Source organism: Bubalus kerabau, unplaced genomic scaffold (assembly GCF_029407905.1).
Source record: "Bubalus kerabau isolate K-KA32 ecotype Philippines breed swamp buffalo unplaced genomic scaffold, PCC_UOA_SB_1v2 scaffold_83, whole genome shotgun sequence".
Lineage (NCBI taxonomy): Eukaryota > Metazoa > Chordata > Mammalia > Artiodactyla > Bovidae > Bubalus > Bubalus kerabau.
In genome coordinates this window covers 197,040-218,490 of record NW_026577937.1, presented here as the reverse complement: position 1 = coordinate 218,490, position 21,451 = coordinate 197,040, and the positions used below count along the sequence as shown (strand labels likewise).

General features: G+C 47.9%; 1 long non-coding RNA gene across 8 annotated transcripts in view; it reads right to left on the bottom strand.

The window, feature by feature from the left end:
• Positions 1-20,865, bottom strand: part of LOC129641162 (uncharacterized) — a 33,432-nt gene extending 12,567 nt beyond the window's left edge. Inside the window, exon 1 of one of the 8 annotated variants that reach the window (XR_008709135.1) lies at positions 20,843-20,865. This is a non-coding gene — a long non-coding RNA (uncharacterized LOC129641162). Of the gene's footprint in view, positions 1-769; positions 940-1,055; positions 1,149-1,202; positions 1,865-20,842 lie in introns of those variants that run through there. The other 7 variants (XR_008709128.1, XR_008709132.1, XR_008709133.1 and 4 more) reach the window with 7 other exon arrangements.
• Positions 20,866-21,451: the final 586 nt, after the last annotated feature.

The window sequence follows — 21,451 nt, the reverse complement described above, 5'->3', positions numbered from 1 at the left end:
GCAAAGGACAAGCCTGCACAGCCCATCTGCCCCCCTCCCCCACAGCCAGCAGCATTTCCAAGTGACTTCCTAAGGCCTTCCCCAAACTACAGGGGCACCTCTGGGTTTCCTGTTTCCCTCACTTCAAACACTTTTCTTAAAAAAAAAAAAAATCCCACGCACTCCTTGATAGAATGCCACAGTGCAAGGAAAACAGGCCTTCAGTATTTAAACCTCCATTTGCAAAACACTTGGAGCTTGGTTTGGTTTTGTTTTGTTTTTTAATTACACCACCACATAATTTAAACTTTTTACACGTTCTAATTATTCAGTTCCAAAACACCAAACTTTTATTGCACAGGGTCCTCATGAAAAGGCCCACACAGCTGGACAACCACAGATTCTGCCATGAAAGGGCAGTAAGGTGCCCTCCCCCCTTCTTTGCTGCCTGGGCGGCCACCAGGGTTTGAAATCCATGCACCCTACTAAGTTTCTAGGGTGCAATCCGTGGACCCTTCGCTTTCCCATCCCAGCAGGTGCTCCAGGGCCCGCTGGCCTACAAAGTGCCAGAAGCAGGGCTGGGCCAGCCGGCCAGAGTTCAGTGTTCTGTCCCTTGGACTTCCAGCGGACACTAGGCTCCTTGGAAAAACCGCGTGACTCTGAGATTTCTCAGCAAAGGGGTGGAGCGGTAAAGGCCTTGACCCCAAAGGCAAGGCCTTTCTGCGACCGCCAGGTTGGTGAGCTCCGAGAATGTGCCAACAGACGGCGGAATACTTGGTTCCCTGCTTACCTGTGGTCCGCAGCCCTCCACTGCACCCACGGGATGGCGATCCTTGGGGACCCAGGAGCGGACGAAATGGGCGTTCCCAGCCGCAGTTGCGACCCCCGAGAGCACAACTGGGAACCCCTCCCCATCCCCGCCACGATCGGACCCCCGCCCCGTGCCGCCAGGGTTAGCCCCGCCCCTGCCGCGCTTCCGGCGCGTTCCCAGCCGCAGTGGCGACCCCCAGGAGCACAACTGGGACCGACCCCCACCCAAAGCCATCGGAATCTCGACCCGCGCAGCCCGAGTTTACCCCGTCCCGGGTGCGCTCCCGGTGCGTTTTCAGCCTCAGTGTCCACCTCCGAAAGCACAACTGGGAAGCCCGCCCCCACCCCCGCCAGGAGCCGACCCCCGCCCCGCGCCGCCCGCGTTCGCCCCGCCCCTGCCGCGCTCTCCGTACCTTCCCAGCTTCTAGCGTTCACGCCCGGGTAGGAGCAGGATGTAGGAGTATGGGAGATGTGTCTGGAGCCTGACAGTCTCAGCTCCGCTCTGGCCTGCCCTTTGGACCTAGGAGCCAGGCCAACTTGCAGAGGGCTTATTGCCCTATTGTATGCAAACTACCAAGGCCTACCGCAAGGAGAGCAGTGTCGGAGGGAAGGGAAGTGCCCCAGGCTGCGTTCCCAAGCTGTTGCTTGGCAACACAGACTCAGCGCTAAACGGAGGGAATCAGGGTCCTAGTGCCCCTGCTTGGGGAGGGAGCTCCACAGCCAGAGTGTTCCTCCGTTTGTGCCCAGAAAGCGCCTTACAGACTGGGCTTCCCTGGAGCTCAGCTCCAGAGCAGAGTCGTGTGCATGTGGTTTGGGGCCTTCCCCTGTGCCTTTGGGCTCCCTAGCACAGTCCCAACGCAGGGGAACCAGCCCCTGAGCAGAGAGCTCCAGGCAGTGCTCTGTGCCCAGGATTGGAAGCCCACTCCCAGCAAGCGGGAGAATAGAGTCAGGCCGCCGTCGGGTGCTTGCCAGCCTGTATTGGGAAGGACCGAATGAGCTTCCACTCCGGCGGAGCTCCAGATCTGCGTCCAGGCGCGATATCGCAGAGCCCCGGCCAAGAGGCTGCTCTGCCTGGGCGAGCCTCGCCAAACCCTTCCCAGCTCTAGCTTTCGCGCAGGGGAAGGAACAGACGGCGGAAGTGGGGGAGACGTCACTGGCGGGCGCCTTTCTGGCCTCAGCTCCGCTCTTCCCTTCCCTTTGCACCTATGATCCATGCCTCCTTGCAGAGGGCTTAGGGCCCGAAGGAGAGCTCTGTCAGAGGGAAGGGAAGCGCCCCAGGCTGCATTCCCAAGCTGTTGCTTAGCCGCCCAGACTCAGCGCTGCACAGCGGGAATCAGGCTCTCTGTGACCGCAGCTTCACACACAGGTGTGTCTCCGTAGGAATCAAGAAAGTTCCTGACAGAGTGAGGTTAACTAGAGCTATACTAAAGAGCAAAGGCTTGTCCATGTGGTCTTGCCTTCCCCTGTGCCTTTGGGTCTCCTGGCTCAGCCCCAGCTCCGTGGAAACAACCCTTGGGAAAATATCTTCAAGATCCGCTTTTCCCGGTGTCTGGGAACCGGGGTTCATAGGAGGAGAGAAAAGCACGCCTCCATCGGGAACGAAAAGGCAGCCAACCTGCCTGTGTTTTGAAGCCTCTATTTGGAAGGAATGGGTTAGCTTCTCCTAAAGGAGACCTCCAGATCTGCTCAGAAGTCGGTAATTCCAGAGGCAGGGTGCTGGTTCCTGACTGCGCTTTGCTAGCCTTGCAAAGATATTCCTAGATTCTAGAGTTATTTTCCATGAAGGAGCAGGCTTCGGGAATGTGTCATACGGGACTGGCTCCTTATTGGCTTCAGCTCAGCTATTGCCTTTCCATTCAAACTAGGACAAGGGCCTACTTTATGAAGGGTAAGGGTCTTCTTCTTTGCAAACTGCCAAGGGCTACAGCAATGAGACCTCTGTCAAGGTGAGGGAAGCCTAAGAGGATGGATTATCAAGCAGGTGCTTTGCAACAAAGCATCAGCACCCCATGGAGAGAATCAAGCTCCCTGTGCCCCAATGTTGGGAGTGTAGCTTCACACACAGAGTTGTCTCTATAGGAGCCAAGAATTTTCCTGAGAGATTAGGTTCACTAAACCTCTCCTACAGAGCATAGACGTGTCCATGTGGTTTTGCCTTCCCCTGTGAACTGGGTCCCCAAGGTCCGCCACACCTCCGGGGAAACTGTCCCTGAGAAAAGATCTCCAGGAACCGCTTCGCTGAGGCTGGGAAACGCTGTTCACAGGAAGTAAGGCAAGCGAATCTCCTGCAGAGAAAAAGAGGCCTTAGTGTCCCTGGAGGAGCAGGCTGCCAGAGTGTGTGAAACCTGACTGTTGCCTTACTGGCCTCAGCTCCGCCATTGCCTGTTCATCTGAGCTAGGACCCAGGCCTACTTGGAAAAGCGTTTGGGTGCGGATTTCTACAAAGTGCCAAGGGCTACAGCAGTGAGAATTCTCTCAGCGGTAAGGGAGAGCATTGTATGGATTCTCAAGCTGTTTTCTGAACAACAGCATCAAAATGAACAGAGAGAATCAGGCTCTCTGTGCCCCTATGTTGGGTACGCAGCTTCACACACAGAGGTGTCCCTATAGGAGCCAAGAATGTTCCTGAGAGATGAGGTTCACTAGAGGACTGCTACAGAGCATAGACCTGTCCATGTGGTCTTGCCTTCCCCTGTGCCTTTGGGTCTCCGGGCTCGGCCCCAGCTCCGTGGAATCAACCCCTGAGAAAATATCTTCAAGATCCACTTTTCCCAGAGGCTGGGAACTGGGGCTCATAGGAGGAGAGAAAAGCAAGCCTCCTTCAGGAATGAAAAGGCAGCCAACCTGCCTGTATTTTGAAGCCTCTATTTGGAAGGAATGCGTTAGCTTCTCCTAAAGGAGACCTCCAGATCTGCTCAGAAGTCGGTAATTCCAAAGGCAGGGTGCTGGTTCCTGACTGCCCTTTGCCAGCCTTGCAAAGACATTCCTAGATTCTAGAGTTATATTCCATGAAGGAGCAGGCTTCAGGAATATGTTAGAGGGGACTGGCTCCTTATTGGCTTCAGCTCAGCTATTGCCTTTCCATTCAAACTAGGACAAGGGCCTACTTTATGAAGGGTAAAGGTCTTCTTCTTTGCAAACTGCCAAGGGCTACAGCAATGAGACCTCTATCAAGGCAAGGGAAGCCTAAGCCGATGGATTCTCACGTAGGTGCTTTACTACAAAGCATCAGCACCCCACGGAGAGAATCAAGCTCCCTGTGCCCCAATGTTGGGAGTGTAGCTTCACACACAGAGTTGTCTCTATAGGAGCCAAGAATTTTCCTGAGAGATTAGGTTCACTAAACCTCTCCTACAGAGCATAGACGTGTCCATGTGGTTTTGCCTTCCCCTGTGAACTGGGTCCCCAAGGTCCGCCACACCTCCGGGGAAACTGTCCCTGAGAAAAGATCTCCAGGAACCGCTTCGCTGAGGCTGGGAAACGCTGTTCACAGGAAGTAAGGCAAGCGAATCTCCTGCAGAGAAAAAGAGGCCTTACTGTCCCTGGAGGAGCAGGCTGCCAGAGTGTGTGAAACCTGACTGTTGCCTTTCTGGCCTCAGTTCCACCATTGCCTGTTCCTCCGAACTAGGACCCAGGCCTACTTGGAAAAGCGTTTGGGTGCGGATTTCTAAAAAGTGCCAAGGGCTATAGCAGTGAGAATTCTCTCAGCGGTAAGGGAGAGTATTGTATGGATTCTCAAGCTGTTTTCTCAATGACAGCGTCAAAATAAACAGAGAGAATCAGGCTCTCTGTGCCCCTATGTTGGGTACGCAGCTTCACACACAGAGGTGTCTCTATAGGAGCCAAGAATGTTCCTGAGAGATGAGGTTCACTAGAGGTCTGCTACAGAGCATAGACCTGTCCATATGGTTTTGCCTTGCCCTGTGAGTTGGGTCCCTGAGGTCCGCCCCAGCTCAGGGGAAGGAGCCCCTGAGAAAAGATCTCCAGGGACCGCTATTCCCCCAGCCTGGCAAACGCAGTTCACAGGAGGTAACACAAGCGAGCCTCCTGCAAGGCACAACAGGCCTTAGTCTCCCTGGACGATCAGGCTGCCAGAGTGTGTGAGACCTGACTGGTGCCTTACTGGCCTCAGCTCCGCCATTGCATGTTCCTCCGAACTAGGACCCAGGCCTACTAGGAGAAGGGTTTGGGTATGGATTTCTAAATACTGCCAAGGGGTATAGCAATGAGAACTGTGTCACGGGTAAGGAAGGGCATTGTATGGATTTTCAAGCTGTTGTTTGAACGACAGCTTCAAAGCTGCACAGAGAGAATCAGACTCTGTGTCTCCATGTTCGGTACACAGCTTCACAGACAGGGGTGTCTCCATAGGAAACAAGAAGGTTCCTGACAGAGTGAGGTTCACTAGAGCTCTCCTAGAGAGCAAAGACTTGTCCATGTGGTTTTTCTTCCCCTGTGCGTTTGGGGCTCCAGGCTCGGCCCCAGCTCCGTGGAAACAACCCCTGAGAAAAGATCTTCAAGATCCGCTTTTCCCAGAGGCTGGGATGTGGGGTTCATAGGAGGCGGGAAAAGCAGGCCTCCTTCAGACAGCAAGAGGCAGCCAAGCGGCCTGCGCTTGAAAGCCTCTATTTGGAAGAATGGGTTAGCTTCCCCTAAGGGAGACCTCCAGATCTGCTCAGAAGTCGGTAATTCCAGAGGCAGTGTGCAGGGTCCTGACTGCCTTTTGCCAGCCTTGCAAAAACATTCCTAGATTCTACCGTTATCTTCCTGAAGAAGCAGGCTTCGGGAATATGTCAGACTTGACTGGCGCCTTATTGGCCTCAGCTCAGCTAATGCCTTTCCATTCAAACTAGGACAAGGCCCTACTTTATGAAGGGTAAGGGTCTTCTTCTTTCCAAACTGCTGAGGGCTACAGCAATGAGACCTCCATAAATGCGAGGGAAGCGTAAGCAGATGGATTCTCAAGAAGGTTCTTTGCCACCAAGCATCAGCACCCCACGGAGAGAATCAGGCTCCCTTTGCCCCCATGTGGGGTTTGTAGCTTCACACACAGTGGTGTCTCTACAGGACCCAAGAATGTCCCTGAGAGATGAGGCTCACAAGAGCTCTCCTACAGAGTGCTCACCTGTCCATGTGGTTTCGCCTTCCCCTGTGAGTTGGGCCCCCGAGGTCCGCCCCAGCTCCGGGAAAACAGCCCCTGAGAAAAGATCTCCAGGAACCGCTTTTCGCCCAGGCTGGGAAAAGCTGTTCACAGGAAGTAAGGCAAGTGAGCCTCCTGCAGAGAAAAAGAAGCCTTACTGTCCCTGGAGGAGCAGGCTGCCAGAGTGTGTGAAAACTGACTGGTGCCATACTGGTCTCAGCTCCGCCATTGCTTGTTCCTCCGAACTGGGACTCAGGCCTACTTGGAGAAGGGTTTAGGTGCAGATTTCTACAAACTGCCAAGGGCTACTGCAATGAGAACTCTCTCAGAGGTAAGGGCGAGAATTGTATGGATTCTCAAGCTGTTTTCTGAACGACAGCATTAAACCTGCACAGAGAGAATCAGGCTCTCTGCCGCCATGTTGGGTACGCAGTTTCACACACAGAGGTGTCCCCATAGGAGCCAAGAACGTTCGTAAAAGACTGAGGTTCACTAGAGCTCTCTTAGAGAGCAAAGACTTGTTCATGTGGTTTTGCCTTCCCCTGTACGTGTGGGTCTCCGGGCACAACCCCAGCTCCGTGGAAACAACCTCTGAGCAAAGATCTCCAAGAATCTGCTTTTCCCCCATGCTGGGAACCAGGGATCATAGGAGGCAGGAAAAGCAAGCTTCCTTCGGGCAAGAAGAGGCAGCCAACCGGCCTGTGTTTGGAAGCCTCTATTTGCAAGGAATGGGTTAGCTTCTCCAAAAGGAGACCTCCAGATCTGCTCAGAAGATAGAAATTCCAGAGTCAGGGTCGAGGTTCCTGACTGCCCTTTGCCAGCCTTACAAAGACATTCCTAGATTCTAGTGTTGTTTTCCATGAAGGAGCAGGCATTGGGAATAGGTCAGACTTGACGGGTGCCTTACTGGCCTCAGCTCAGCTATTGCCTTTCCTTTCAAACTAGGATCAGGGCCTACTTGGTGAAGGGTAAGGGTCTGCTTCTTTCCAAACTGCCAAAGGCTACAGCAAAGAGACCTCTGTCAAGGCGAGGGAAGCTTAAGCGGATGGATTCTCAAACAGGTGCTTTGCCACAAAGCATCAGCACCCCACGGAGAGAATCAGGCTCCCTGTGCCCCTATGTTCGGTGTGTAGCTTTACACACAGAGGTGTCTCTGTACGAGCGAAAAATTTTCCTAAGAGATGAGACACACTAATGTCTCCTACAGAGCATAGACCTGTCCATGTGGTTTTGCCTTCCCCCGTGAGATGGGTCCCCGACGTCCACCCCAGCTCTGGGGATAGAGCCCCTGAGAAAAGATCTCCAGGAACAGCTTTTTGCCCAGGCTGGGAAACGCAGTTCACAGGAGGCAAGGCAAGCGAGCCTCCCACAGGGAAAAATAGGCCTTACTGTCCCTGGAGGAGCAGGCTGCCAGAGTGTGTGACACCTGACTGGTGCCTTATTTGCCTCAGCTCCGCCATTGCATGGCCATCCAAACCAGGACCCAGGCCTACTTGGAGAAGGGTTTGGGTGCGGATTTGTAAAAACTTCCAAGGGCTACAGCAATGAGAACTCTCTCAGAGATAAGGGAGAGCATTGTATGGATTCTCAAGCTGTTGTTTGAACGACAGCTTCAAAGCTGCAAAGAGAGAATCAGGCTCTGTGTGCCCCCTTGTTGGGTACGCAGCTCCACACACAGAGGTATCCCCGTAGAATCCAAGACACAAAGCATCTGCACTCCACGGAGAGAATCAGGCTGCATTTGCCCCTATGTTGGGTGTGTAGCTTCAAACACAGAGGTGTCTCTATAGGAGCCAAGAATGTTCCTGGGAGATGAGGTTCACTAGAGCTCTGCTACAGAGCATAGACCTCTCCATAAGGTTTTGCCTTCCCCTGTGAGTTGGGTTCCTGAGGTTCGCCCCAGCTCCGAGAAAGAAACCCCTGAGAAAAGACCTCCAGGAACTGCTTTTCGCCCAGACTGGGAAATGCAGTTCACAGAAGGCAAGGCAAGCGAGCCTCCTGCAGAGAAAAAGAGGCCTTACTGCCCCTGGAGGAGCAGGCTGCAAGAGTGTGTGAGACCTGACTGGTGCCTTACTGGCCTCAGCTCCGCCATTGCATGTTCCTCCGAACTAGGACCCAGGCCTACTAGGAGAAGGGTTTGGGTGCGGATTTCTAAAAAACTGCCAAGGGCTACAGCAATGAGAACTCTCTCAGAGGTAAGGGCGAGAATTGTATGGATTCTCAAGCTGTTTTCTGAACGACAGCGTTAAATCTGCACAGAGGGAATCAGACTCTCTGCCCCCATAAGGTGTCCCTGTAGGTCCCAAGAACGTTCGTCAAAGACTGAGGTTCACTAGAGCTCTCTTAGAGAGCAAAAACTTGTTCATGTGGTTTTGCTTTCCTCTGTATGTGTGGGTCTCCGGGCATAACCTCAGCTCCGTGGAAACAACCCCTGAGCAAAGATCTCCAAGATCTGCTTTTCCCCCATGCTGGGAACCAGGGATCATAGGAGGCAGGAAAAGCAAGCCTCCTTCGGGCAAGAAGAGGCAGCCAACCGGCCTGTGTTTGGAAGCCTCTATTTGCAAGGAATGGGTTAGCTTCTCCAGAAGGAGACCTCCAGATCTGCTCAGAAGATAGAAATTCCAGAGGCAGGGTCGAGGTTCCTGACTGCCCTTTGCCAGCCTTGCAAAGACATTCCTAGATTCTAGCGTTACTTTCCATGAAGGAGCAGGCATCGGGAATATGTCAGAGTTGACGGGTGCCTTACTGGCCTCAGCTCAGCTATTGCCTTTCCTTTCAAACTAGGATCAGGGCATACTTGGTGAAGGGTAAGGGTCTGCTTCTTTCCAAACTGCCAAGAGACACAGCAATGAGACCTCTGTCAAGGCGTGGGAAGCGTAAGCAGATGGATTCTCAAACAGGTGCTTTGCCACAAAGCATCAGCACCCCACGGAGAGAATCAGGCTCCCTGTGCCCCTATGTTCGGTGTGTAGCTTTACACACAGAGGTGTCTCTGTACGAGCCAAGAATGTTCCTAAGAGATGAGGTTCACTAGAGCTCTCCTACAGAGCATAGACCTGTCCATGTGGTTTTGCCTTCCCCTGTGAGTTGGGTCCTCGAGGTCCTCCCCAGCTCCGGGGAAGGACCCCCTGAGAAAAGATCTCCAGGGACCGCTTTTCCCCCAGGCTGGGAAACGCAGATCACAGGAGGCAAGTCAAGTGAGCCTCCTGCAGGGAAAAAGAGACCTTACTGTCCCTGGAGGAGCAGGCTGCCAGAGTGTGTGAGACCTGACTGGTGCCTTACTGGCCTCAGCTCTGCCATTGCATGTTCCTCTGAACTAGGATCCAGGACTACTTGGAGAAGGGTTTGTGTGCGGATTTCTAAAAACTGCCAAGGGCTACAGCAATGAGAACTCTGTCACGGGTAAGGAAGAGCATTGTATGGATTTTCAAGGTGTTTTTTGAACGACAGCTTTCAAGCTACACAGAGAGAATCAGGCTCTCTCTGCCCCCATGTTGGGTACACAGCTTCGCACACAGGGGTGTCTCCATATGAATCAAGAATGTTCCTGGCAGAGTGAGGTTCACTAGAGCTCTCCTAGAGAGCAAAGACTTGTCCATGTGGTTTTTCTTCCCCTGTGCGTTTGGGTCTCCGGGCTTAGCCCCAGCTCCGTGGAAAAATCCCTGAGAAAAGATCTTCAAGATCCGCTTTTCCCAGAGCCTGGGAAGCTGGGTTCATAGGAGGCAGGAAAAGCAAGCCTCCTTCAGGCACGAAGATGCAGCCGACCAGCCTGTTTTTGGAAGTCTCAATATGGAAGGAATGAGTTAGATTCTCCTAAAGGAGACCTCCAGATCTGCTCAGAAATCGGTAACTCCAGAGGCAGGGTGCAGGCTCTTGATTGCCCTTTGCCAGCCTTGCAGAGACATTCCTAGATTCCAGCGTTATTTTCCATGAAGGAGCAGGCTTCGGGAATATGTCAGACTTGACTGGCGCCTTATTGGCCTCAGCTCAGCTCTTGCCTTTCCTTTTAAAGTAGGACAAGGGCCCACTTTATGAAGGGTAAGTGTCCTCTTCTTTCCAAACTGCCAAGGGCTACAGCAATGAGACCTCTGTCAAGGTGAGGGAAGTGTAAGCTGATGGATACTCAAGCAGGTGCTTTGCCACAAAGCATCAGCACCCCACGGAAAGAATCTGGCTCCCTTTGCCCCTACGTTGGGTGTGTAGCTACACACACAGAGGTGTCTCGATAGGAGCCAAGAATGTTCCTGAGAGAGGAGGTTCACTAGAGATCTCCTACAGAGCATAGACCTGTCCATTTGGTTTTGCCTTCCCCTGTGAGTTGGGTCCCCGAGGTATGCCCCAACTCCGGGGAAACAGTGCCTGAGAAAAGATCTCCAGGAACTGCTTTCCGCCCAGGCTGGGAAACGCTGTTCACAGGAAGTAAGGCAAGCGAGCCTCCTGAAGGGAAATAGAGGCCTTACTGTCCCTGGAGGAGCAGGCTGCCAGAGTGTGTGACACCTGACTGGTGCCTTACTGGCCTCAGCTCCGCCACTGCATGTTCATCTGAACTTGAACCCAGGCCTACTTGGAGAAGTGTTTGAGTGCCGATTTCCAGAAACTGCGAAGGGCTACAGCAATGATAACTCTCTCAGTGGTAAGGGAGAGCATTGTATGGATTCTCAATTTGTTGTTTGAACGACAGCGTCAAAGCTGCACAGAGAGAATCAGGTCTCTGTGTCTCTGTGTTGGGTATGCAGCTTCCCACACAGAGATGTCCCCGTTGGAGCCAAGAACGTTCCCCATAGACTGAGGTTCACTAGGGCACTCCTAGAGAGCAAAGACTTGTCCATGCGGTTTTCCCTTCCCCTGTGCATGTGGGTCTCCGGGATTGGCCCCTGCTCCGTGGAAACAGCCTCTGAGAAAAGATCTCCAAGAACCTCTTATCCCCCAGGCTGGGAAGCGGAGTTCGCAGGAGGTGGGATAAGCAAGCTTCCTTCGGCAAGAAGAGACAGCCAACCGGCCTGTGTTTGGAAGCCTATATTTGCAAGGAATGGGTTAGTTTCTCCTGACCGAGACCTCCAGATGTGCTGAGAAGATAGAAATTCCAGAGGCAGGGTCGAGGTTCCTGACTGCCCTTTGCCAGCCTTGCAAAGACATTCCCAAATTCTAGCGTTATTTTCCATGAAGAAGCAGGCTTCGGGAATATGTCAGACTTGACTGGCGCCTTACTGGCCTCAGCTCAGCTATTGCCTTTCCATTCAAACTAGGACAAGGGCCTACTTGGTGAAGGGTAAGGGTCTGCTTCTTTCCAAACTGCCAAGGACTACAGCAATGAGACCTCTGTCAAGGTGTGGGAAGCCTATGCCGATGGATTCTTAGCAGGTGCTTTGCCACAAAGCATCAGCACCCCACGGAGAGAATCAGACTCCCTTTGCCACTATGTTGGGTGTGTAGCTACACGCACAGAGGTGTCTCTGTAGAAGCCAAGAATGTTCCTGAGAGATGAGGTTCACTAGAGCTCTCCTACAGAGCATAGACCTGTCCATGTGGTTTTGCCTTCCCCTGTGAGTTGGGCCCCTGAGGTCCGACCCAGCTCCAGGGAAACAGCCCCTGAGAAAAGATCTCCAGGAACAGCTTTTCGCCCAGGCTGGGAAACGCAGTTCACAGGAGGCAAGGCAAGCGAGCCTCCTGCAGGGAAAAAGAGGCCTTACTGCTCCTGGACGATCAGGCTGCAAGAGTGTGTGAGACCTCACTTGTGCCTTACTGGCCTCAGCTCCGCCATTGCCTGTTGTTCCGAGCTAGGACCCAGGCCTACTCGGAGAAGGGTTTGGGTGTGGATTTCTACAAACTGTCAAGGACTACAGCAATGAGAATTCTCTTAGCGGTAAGGGAGAGCATTGTATGGATTCTCAAGCTGTTGTTTGAATGACAGTTTCAAAGCTACACAGAGAGAATCAGGCTCTCTGTTCCCCTATTTTGGCTGTGCAGCTTCACACTCAGAATTTGACTCTGTTGGAGCCAGAAATATTCCTGAAAGACTTAGGCTCACCAAAGCTGTCCTCCAGAGCAAAGACATTGGATGTGGTTTTGCCTTCCCTTGTCAGTATGGGACCCCTAGCTTGGCCCCAGCTCCGGGGATACAGCCTCTGAAAAAAAATCTTCCAAGAAGCGATTTTCCTCCAGGCTGTTAAGCGGAATTCGCAGTTTGCAAGTTAAGGAAGCCTGCTTCGTGGAAGAGCAAGCAGCCAACTGGCCCTGTGTTAGGAAGCCTGTATTTGGAAGGAATGTGTTAGCTTCTACAGCGGGAGAACCTCAGATCTGCTCAGGGGACTGAAATACTAGAGTCAGGGTCGAGGTTCTCCCCTGTCCTTTGGGCTCCTTGCAAAGACATTCCTAGCTTCTAGCATTAGTGTCCCTGTAGTAGCAGGCTGCGGGATCGTGTGATAAATGACTGCCTCGTTCCTGTCCTCAGCTCTGCTATTGACTTTCTATTCGAACTAGAACCCAGGCCTACTTTGAGAGGGGTTAGTGTCCAGTGTTTCCAAACTGCCAAGGGCTACGGCAATGCGAGCTCTGTCAGAGGTAAGAAAAGAGCAATTGGTTGGATTCTTCAGCTGCTGCTTGGCCGCACAGCTTCCGCGCTGCATGGAGAGCATGAGGCTCCTTGTGGCCCTATTTTGGGTATGCAGCAACACGCACACAGAGTGTCTGTGTTCGCTTATGTACAGGCTTATGTACACTAGAGCTCTCCTAGAGAGCAAAGACATGTGGATGTGGTTTTGCCTTTCCCTATGAGTTTGGGTCTCTTACCTCGGCCCCAGCCCCGGGGAAACAGCCCCTGAGAAAATACTTACAATAAGTGTTTTGTCCATCAGCTGGAAAGCGAAGTTCACAGAATGCGTGTAAATGAAGCCTCCCTTGTGGAAGGAGAGGCAGCCAACTGGTGTGTGTTTGCAAGCGTGTATTTGGAAGGAATGGGTTAGTTTCTACAATGGGAGACGTCCAGATCTACTCAGAGGACCGAAACTCAGAGTCAGGGCTGAGCATCTCGCATGTCATCTGTGAACCATGTAATGACATTCCTAGGTTATAGTGGCATTGCCCATGAAGGAGCAGGCTGCGGCACTCTGTCAGACATGTTTGGGCGCATTACTCTGGTCAGCTCCACTATTTCCTTTCATGTACATTTTGGTCTCTAGGCCTGGTATCAAGGGGTGCACACAGGGTGTTTTCTCGCAGGATCCAAGAATGTTCCAGACAGTCCTAGGCTCACTAGCTGTTGCTAGGTCGCACATTATGCTATGCTTATTGTTAACAGTAAAAATACTATTGGAGCTCTAATTATTTTTTTTCTTTTTACTTGCAATGCTAGTGATAGAACCAAAGGCTGCTATCTATATCAAACAAGAGAAACGTAAAGGAAACTAAACAATTTTATGGAATCACATTGCCGTGGTCCTATACAGTAAACTAGAAATTCAAGGGACATGATTTTTCTGAATGCAGGAGACTCCAGTTTCATTCCTGGGTCCGGAAGATTCCCTGGAGAAGGCACAAGCTACCACTCCAGTATTCTGGCCTAGAGAATGCCATGGGCTGTATAGTCCATGGGGTCACAGAGTCAGGCACCACTGAGCCACTTTCACTTTCACATGCGGATATTATGTAAAAAAAAAATGTGGTAACAGATCTAGAACCTTTGGCAAGCTAACGAATGAGTAATCTAAATATGGATAATCAACTTTGTCCTGCATGGTGATTACTGTCCGGTATTTGCTTTGAGAGCAGTTGAACTCCTCATTATTAAAGAGAAGTAATCCTTTCCTCTTTGAAACGTTTGTGAACCATTCAGTTGGGTGTGGTGAATAAAATACTTAAGGATCTAATACATAAAAATGCAATAGACAAAGCACATTATAATCTGCTTCCCACACCCTCCCTATGGATGCCCCAGACATTGCAAGCAAAGAGACCCTCCCGTTTGTGCAGCCTGTTCTAGCAGTAGCTCTATCTTCATCACCATTCTACAATCACGCCAGATTATTCCCTTCCTCATTCCACATTCAGCTAGTCCCCTCAAACTGGCAACCCCATTTCTGAGAACATCTCAAATATTGACCTTTTCCTACTGCCTTATCTATGGTCTCATCTCATCTGGGCTTCTACAACAATGTCCCCTTTTTCTGTCCCAGAGTAACTTAAAATGATTTGCCCTGATTTTATGTCTTGACTTCATGCACCATTGTATAGTGACATTTTTAGTTGAAATACAGTAGGGCTAAAAATATTGATAGAATACTAATAAATCATGTTGGTAAGTGTGGTTGTCACATAGGATTCACAGGAGATTTAAATTCACAGTTGTCAACGTAAAAGATTCATGCTATTTAGCTTCTTCATGAATCTATACCACAAAGGAAGAGCTTTTCGCAACATATTTCATGGAGGGAACTACAAGGATGATAGGCGTAATACTATGTGTCAACTCATGGATTTCTAAGCATTGCTCACAATACAGATCTGCTTTTCAACATCAGGGTTCTTTCAGTGTCCTTGAACAGCATTTGTTTTTCTGTTCAGTTCAGTTCAGTCGCTTGATCGTGTCCGACTTTTTGCAACCCCCATTGAACTGCAGCACGCCAGACCTCCCTGTCCATCCCCAGAGTTTACCCAAACTCATGACCATTGGGTCGCTGATCCGCTGTCGTCCCCTTCTCCTCCTGTCTTCAGTCTTTCCCAACATCAGGGTCTTTTCAAATGAGTCAGCTCTCCAAAAACTGGAGTTTCAGCTTCACTATCAGTCCTTCCGATGAACACCCAGAACGGATTTCCTTTAGGATGGACTGGTTGGATTTCCTTGAAACCCAAGGGACTCTCAAGAGTTTTCTCCAACACCACAGTTCGAAAGCATCCATTCTTCTGCGCTCAGCTTTCTTTATAGTTCACCTGTATATTCTGTATACAGAAGAAAAACACTCATGAGTATAAACTTGTTCACATAAAACGAGTGTATGAATTGTTATCTTCCCGACCCAGGGATCAAACCCACATCACTTCCATATCCTGCACTGGTAGGCAGAGTATTTACTGACCGTGCCGCCTAGGAATCGATACACATTTCAAGAACCACTGCCATCAGCTTCTCCTGTTCATGACCGAAGTAGGAGAAAGAACGCTGGAAGAAGTACCCATAAGCATATTATTTAGTCAAGGAACTGTTGTTATGCTGGATACTCCAGTTGTTACTGGGACAAGTCAGTTCCTCCAATGATGATGGGTATACCTGAAAAATTCTTACAAATTCATGGGATGTGATGTCTCTATGATCAATGTGTTCATCTTATGCTACTGCTTCAGGTAGACCTGCTTCAGCATGAAGGACTGCACTTGAAGGGATGCCTACTATTCCAGCTCAAGCAACAGATACTGACGTGCAGATCACTGTCCTTTGTTGAACAGGATCAGCAGTTTGTCAACATAGGTAACACGCCAGAGCAAGCCTTGGGATGCAACTCTGAAAACAGGCTAGGCCCTCTTTTCCCCAAGCCCTGCGATAAAATACGAATCCAAAAAAGAAAAATAGCAACGATTTTGTCAGGACTTCCTCGCTTTTGTGTTCTGGATGGCAAGAAGCACACACTGAGGCCAGATGACTGCAGGATTTAATTGTGAGCTAACATTGGGTGAGGTGGAAGCTCATCACTCTAGGAAGAATGTGGCTAAACTAAACCGTTTGACTTTCATTCACTTCATGTGCATAGAGTTCCATAATCCTTCGTTAAGGAATTCAGTAAGTTGTACTTCCTTACCCCTTCACCATCTCTTGGTTTACACGAATGTAAGTTCCTAGTCCAGCACTTATTTATACAACGCGTGTTACAGGTAGTAGTAGTGCATAAATGATGATGAGCAATGACAGGAAGTTTATTTCTTCTCTGTTCGACTTCTCTATTTTTATACAACCAAGCAGTGAAATATACTTACGAATGTGAATATTTTAGTGGTGTGTAGAAATACACAGTGTTGGCACAATAATTATCAGGGTATTGTGTCTTTTTCATATATTCCTTTGGAGATTCTGTTCCATTATACGCTATCATAAGACATTCAATACAGTTTCTGAAACTATAGAGTAGGTCCTTGTGGTTTCTTTCATACGTAGTACTATGTAGTTGTTAATACTTCAAACAAAAACTGGTACACAAGTATTCATAGCGACCTTATTCACAATAGCCCAAAGGTAGAACCTATTCAAGTGTCCATCGGTGGGTGAATGAATATGCATCACAGGGTATATTCAAAAGCTTGAACAGTATTCTACCATACAAAAAGATAAACTGAAATGGTTCTGCCACTGCACAAGACACTACAGAAATTACTCCAAAACTAACACATGGAACAAACAGATATTTCAATTCTAATTCATGCTATGTACCCAAAAGGTTTGGAAAAGGGGCTGAAAAAATGCATATTGCTCCAGTCATAGTCACAACAGCATGATTCACACTGGCCAACAAACAGAGGCAATCTAAGTGTCCATGGACAGCCAGTTCCATAAACAAACTGTGGTAGACACACAATGGAATCTGACTCGGCCCTTCAAAGTCGGTAATTCTGACAATGCCACAATGTGGACGAACCTTATGGTCATTATATTAAGTGAAATAAACCAGACCAAAATAGGAGAAACGTTCTGTGATTCCACTAGTATGACATATCCAAACAAGTCAAGTCCAAAGCCAGAAGAAGCAGAAAGTGATTCCCAGGGATCTAAGACAGTTCATGTTTCACAGAACCCGCCCAGTTTCCCTTGGGGAAACTGACTTCTCATGACATCTCCAAAAATAATTGGAAGCCATATCCAGTCAAATGAATGTAGACATAATTTTATAATGTACACCAACCTCACTCAAACGTCTCAACAGACAAAAGGCAAAATTGTATCTATGGTAACTCAGCTTTGTTTAAAACTGTATCTACACTACCTTAGTTTTGCTTATGAAATTTAACCAAAACAAAACAAAACAAAACACTAAAGTCTATCCAAAAACGGACATAAAAATTATAACATGAACTTTAAAAAATTATAAATTTAAACTGTGAAAAACCTCATTCACACAACTTAAACACAAGCCACAGAAAAATGTATTGACAAAATACATATATGATAAAGGATCGTACTCCAAATATACCAAAATATCTGGAACAAACAACCTCATTAAAAGTGTATAAATCTGAATGCCTGGCCAAAGAAAAGATACAGATAGTAAATCAGCATATCAAAAATACTCAAAATCATATATCATTAGGAAATTACAATCTAAAACAGCAGTGAAGTAGCACTGCACACCTATTAGATCCAGTAAGCTCAAAAAGGGGAAGGGGGCACGGGGCTTCTCTGGTGGGTCAGTGGTAAAGAATCTGCGTGACGATGAAGGACACTCAGGTTCGATCCCTTACCCAGGAAGATCCCACCTGCCAGAGAAATTTAGCTGGATTTTTCCACAGCTAAACAAGGCTCACCTGTGACCTGAACACTACACGCCTAGCACTTACTAAACAGCTTTGAAAAAGTGTCCAGGCAAAAAATATCACACAATTATACACAGCAGCTCTACTTCTAACAGTTAAAAACTTTCAAATATCAGGATGTCTTCGGGCGATGACTGTGTAAGCAAATTGGGATACATCCAAAGTGAAGGGGAGCAAATGCCACCCCAAAATATACCACTTCAGCATGAGAATTAGTTGTACCTAATTAACTTTCTTTTCTTTAAGAGGACACATGCTCATCTCTGACACCCAAGTTCAAGACGGCTCTTCTGTGAGTCACATTTACAAGAGAAATCTCATTTCAAAGGAATCCTCGGTATATACCAGATAGAAGGATGACAGTCTTGTGAAACTCTTTTTTTTTTTTTTAATCAATAGGGAAAGCTAAGATGTAAATCTGTACAACAACCATACCCTGCATTTTCTTTGGTTTTATTTTTATTAAACATAGTTTTTTTTTTTTTTGTATTTGGCTGCACCAGATCGACCTTCGCTGAGGCCAGCCAGATATCGTTGTGGCATGGGAAATCTAGTTCTCGGATCAGGGATTGAATCTGGGCCTCCTTCTTTGGGAGTGTCCAATCTTAGCTACTGGACCACCAGGAAGCCCCTGATTTGGTTTAAGATGACGATGGTATCTAAGGTGATATCTTGGGCCATTTCAGTCACTGACTCAGTTTCTTGAGTTTCTTCAAAGCACGCACAAGGTACACATTATTAAACCGGTTTGCAAAACAAGGAAAGGTAGTTCATACTACAACACTGTATGCTTACAAATATCTAAATGGTAAATGGCATGTTATTTATTTTTAATTACTGTGCAGAAAAAAAAAGAATGCAGGATTCACACATTTTACAACATGAATAAACATTAAAATCATCTTTAGTGAAAAATATCCATATAGAAAAGGCCACACAGATCCCATATTCGCCGTCTGCTTTGAATTTATCAAATTTGTCCAAATCACTGAAAATCTCAGTAACATTCTTAAAAAAAAAAAGATGGGAAGAAAAGTTATATTCATACAATTGAACAATTACTGAAAGGGAAGTGGGGCTGTGGATTACATTATACTGTAGAAACCATATGATGTCCTGATTTTGGAGACTATGTGCAGGTTCTGCAGGAGAATGCACCCATTTTAGATAAAACACATAGACTGTTTTAGATGATGTGGCAAATGTGAGCACTTTTTCCCTTTGTTAGAAGTTTTCTGTACATTTTACCCGGAAAGGAAATTATGTTTCAAAACAAACAAGTCAGATGAGACAGGCATGAAAATTTTCTATAGAGTTCAGACTTACCCAGGCAAAGTTCAAGGAAAGCTGTGATGCTCCACTGCCCTTGAAGGAGTCCAAATGGAATGAAGAAGTACTGTGGGAAGTCTATTAGTAACCACCATGCCTTGGGTCTGCGGGAGAAACAGATTTTATAAATAAAATTTTCCCCATAACTTCACAAAAAGTTGTTAGACTACATTCAGTAAAGTTTAAAAATTTCTGATCAATTGACAATCATATAAAGTACTACAACTTACAATCCCAATCAATATACAAAATTCACTTGCATTTGTGTACACTAATACCAATCAGAAAAAAAATAAGAAAATCCCACTTATAATTGCATCCAAAAGAATAAAACATTTATCAACAAACTTAATCAAGGACATAAAAGACCAGCAGTCAGAAAACTAGAAAGCACTGATAAAGAAACCAAAGAAAAGACAAATAACCAGAAAACTATTCCACGCTCAGGCACTGGAACAATGAGGAATTAAAATGTCCATTGCAAACAAAGCCATCAACAAATACACTGACTGAAATCAGAAAATGTTATTGAATTCCCTTTTTCACAGAAACATAAATACTCCTACTAGTAGGCTGCTAATATTGAACAGGACCTTAAAGGGCCAAGAAGACTGAGAAAGAAGAACACAGCTGGAGGCATCCTCCTCTCAGACTTCAAACTACAGCACGGCCCTGTAGTAACCGCCACAGTGAGGAACTGGCAGGAACACAGACACAGGGACTCCAGGAGAGAAGAGAGAGCCCAGGAATGAACACATATGGACGTGGTAAGTTCATGAAAATCAAACCACGAATGAGCCAAGAGGAAAGGACAGTCTTCTGAAGAAACAGGGACAGGAAAACTGGCCACCTACTCGGAAGAACATCCGTGAAGGTCATCCTCTAGGCCATCGAAAAGAAATCGAACTGAAAACCCGCCATTTGCACATGGAGCTCTCCCCCCCAGCCCCAACCCCCGAGTCTCAGAGATGGACCTCCAGTCAGCGCTCAGCTGGACCCAGGAAACGTCTACTTCGTCCTCATTTTCCCCTCTTGCAGCGCCTCCCTGCTGGCGGGCACTGAGGCAACCCCACTCCTCTCAGCTGGGACACAGCCCCGTGACCCTGGAGCCCGAGTCCTGAGGGGCCTGAGGAGACAGAGCTCCCGCCAGAGAAGAGCGGGCAGCCCCGTGCTCACAGACCTCAGAGGGCTCACCAACAAGCAGTTCTGCTGTGAGCACTAAGGCTGGAAGCCCAAACTGAAATGGAGCACAATGGCTCCATGACCCTCCTCAAAACACGGCTAAGGAAGAGTCAGAGCCTGGATGGAATGCAGCCATAAAAAGGAACACATTTGAGTCCATTCTACGGAAGGGGATGAACCGAGAATGTATTAAACAGGCAAGTCAGTCAGAACGAGAAAAACATGGAATTGAGAAGGATGGGTCTGACGAATCTGTTCACATAGCAGCACCGGAGATGCAGACATAGAGGACAGACTTAGGGACAAGAGTGGTGAAAAAGAGGGAGAGGGTGAGATGAATGGAGAGAGCAGCATGGACGCCAACATTTGTAAATAGACAACCAGCGGGAATTTGCTGTTAGGACTCAGGGAACTCAAACTGGGGCTCTGAAATAACCTGGAGAGGTGGGGATGGAAGGGATGTGGGAGGGAGATTCCAGAAAGAGGGGACTTTCGTGTGGATGTATGACAAATTAAACTGATATTGTAAAGCAGTGATCAATCAACTAGAAATAAATAACTGTTTTAAAAAGAGAGAGAGATGAAATGAACAGAAGCACAAACATTGCAACTAACAACGGAGTTCCATTTAAAAAACTATACAATTTTAGAAAACAACAAAAGATCTACATGGCCTTTGGTCTGGTGATGAGTTCTAACACACAACAAAAAAGCCAACCTACCAAATTAGGAATATACATTATTTCAAACATTGACTTTTACAATTTTATACATTTACTCTGAGAAGGACCTTTTTCCAGAGAACCAAAAGACACTCTGTTAAATGGACCAGTGACCACCCACCCTTGCCAGGCAACAGAGAAGAGAAAACACCTGCAGGAGTCATCTTACAACAGGAGGTCCTGGTAAGGAACAAGGAACTAACAAGCTCCCACAAACCAGGATTCTGGAGAGGTCAGCAAGAGGTCAACAAGAGATGGGAGACTGCAGTCCAGAGGTCCTAGCAACTTCCACCTAGCAACAAAGACCCAGCATAGTCAAAACGAATTCAATGTTACAAAAAATAAATAAATAAAAGGACAGAAGCTCTTTGAACACATGACTGAGATTAGGGGTGAGGCAGTACATGTATGTGCCAGGATAATCTTAAAGTATGAGAAAGGAAAGAAAGTAAAGACAACTATCAAGCTGTCCAAAGTGATGAAAATGAATGATTACACAGTTTTATCTGTATACACTAGCAGATAATAATCTGAAAAGGATTTAAAAAATTCCCTTTCAATAATGTCAACATGAATAAATTGCTTTGCCATGGATGTAACGAGGATGACAAGACTGGCACACTGGAAATTCTACACCATGGCTGAAAAATATCCTGAATACATGGACTGATATTCCATAATGATGGAAAGACTTAAGATGGCAATACCATGGAATGCATCTTCAATCTGAAATGAAGATTCGATATGACTTGATCGTTCAGAGCTTTTGTGTCATCAA